Source organism: Nicotiana attenuata, chromosome 11, assembly GCF_001879085.1.
Source record: "Nicotiana attenuata strain UT chromosome 11, NIATTr2, whole genome shotgun sequence".
In the NCBI taxonomy this organism is placed as follows: domain Eukaryota; kingdom Viridiplantae; phylum Streptophyta; class Magnoliopsida; order Solanales; family Solanaceae; genus Nicotiana; species Nicotiana attenuata.
The window spans coordinates 50,167,496-50,169,798 of NC_031999.1; positions in this window are offsets into that span (position 1 = coordinate 50,167,496).

The window sequence follows — 2,303 nt, forward strand, 5'->3', positions numbered from 1 at the left end:
GCGGGGGTGACCAAGGTATTATTCTTCCTTTGATGCCAAGCTAGCATCCTCACTTTCCTGAATTCTTAGGGCTGTAAACCTGTTTTTGTGTAGCATAGCTGCAAGAGTTTCATCAGTCATACCCTTTCTCATTAATCTGCTCTCCTTAGAATTATGTATCTGTTTGCCTTTTGACTTTGCTATCTGGAAATCCTTGTCCTGTTGTTGTTCTGCTTCTGTACTGGTAGTTACTGCAGCAATTGGTTCTTCTTTGCTAGTATCCTTCCTGACCACTTTTGTCTGTTTTTCCTCTGGTGGCTGCTGCTTCACAATCCATTTTTTTGCACTTTTTCCCCCTATTATCTTGTTCTCCTAATTGCCTTCTATTGCCAAGTCCATGTTGTTTTTCCTTTTCAACTTGGCCATTACACTTCCCTGTGTCATGGCCTATTGTGAGGCAGTCATGACAAAAGGAAGGATGCCAATCATAACTCAAGGCCTGTTCCCTTGTTTTTCCTTCAGCAACTTCTATCAACATTGTCTCAGGGAGTGTTTGTGACACATCCATTTCAATCAGCATACGAGCATAAGATACTCTAGCTTCCTGTGCTGTTAGCTTATCAGTGCAAATTGGTGTTCCTATCGAACTTGCAATTCTCCCCAGATTCTCTGCTTTCCAATACTGTATAGGTAGCCCAGGAAAATTAACTCACACTGGTACATTCTTTGTGGACTCCTTACTCATTTGGAAATCTGGTTCCCAAATTTTCAACATCATAGGCCTGTTATTAAACGTATATGGTCCATTTTGAAGGACCATATCTCTGTCCTCAGCAGACTCAAACTTGAAGATGAAATAGCCCTCATCATGTATTAGAACTTGTGGAGTTGAGGCAAAGTGCCACACTCCATATACAAATTTTAACATTTCTTTAAATTGAGGGGATCCACCAATAACATATCCAATTAAGCTAGTTCTCCATCTTCTACTCTGTTCTTCTACTTCGACAAGATTCAATTTAACAATCTTCTTTCCATCTTTTACAACAGGGGGATAATAGTTGAGTTTCAGACCTTGTTGTATAGACCTATTACCTTGGACCACCGCAGCTAGGGTTGGTTTCATGGGCTCTATACCTGCTGAGAATGTCAATTTCCTAGCTGCTTTTGCCACTTCCAGTTCACTTGGAGCTGGATCTGTATTTGTCTTTGTCTTTACAGCTACCTGCAGTTGGGTGTCCATCACTGGATCTGCTGCAATATTAGTAATCGGAGCTGCCTGTGTTTGTACTGCCATTGGTTCCTCCAATTCCTTCCTCTCCTGACCATGCAGAATAGTAGGAGCACTCCCCATACCTTTCATCCAATGAACTAGTTGTATCGAATCCACGGCTTGGGGGATTCCTGTTTCTGGTGTAACAAATCTTTTGTCTTCATCGTCTGCCTTACCTTCCTCATCCACAGTCGTTTTCTTAGCTGTGGAACTCTTCTTCCGCTGCCTCGCCATCTCCGTCAGTGTACGTTAGCAAACCTTAGCCAAGCTGCTCCTTACCAAGTAGTATTTCTAAACAAAAAGCTTTTAACATACATATAAACAAAATCCAAGAAAATAGCAAATCCCATGAAAATGGAGTTATGTAAAATATCCACACAAAAAATAAAATAAAATAAAAATGGATCATTTTCAGTGGCGGAGCAGGATTTTATACAAGCGGGTTCAATCAAAGAGCATAGTAGCCACTTGTATAAGCGGCACCGGTAAATATAATTTGCTAACTACTTAGTTTTGTTAATCATGTGACCTCGAAATAAAGTCATTGATGCTATTTTATAAGTGTCACGACCCAATTTCCCCTATAGACAGTGATGGTGCCCAAAGTCGCCGCTAGGCAAGCCAATATTGAACTAGTCATGTAATTGTTCTTTTTAATAATTTCAAAGTAGTTGATTTTATGTATTAAGAGAATGATCAGTAGAAATTTATAGTAAAGCAAATGCATAAACAAACAAGAGAATAAATACAATAAATTTAATACTCAAAACCATAAAGTGTCTACTAGAATATTTCCAAAACCCGGTGTTACAAGTGTATGAGCAACTAGTAGAATATACAAAACATCCTATACTACTGTCTGGAATAAGATAGATAGAAAATAAATACAAAGAGAGACTGTGGGTGCTGCAGAACGACGCAGAGAGCAGCTCATCACTATGCCTCAGGGTAACAGGGGTATGCGCTTGAATGACTGCCAGATGTACCTGCCGCAGATCCTGCACAATTAGTGCAGAAGTGTAGCGTGAGTACATAAACAACATATACCCAG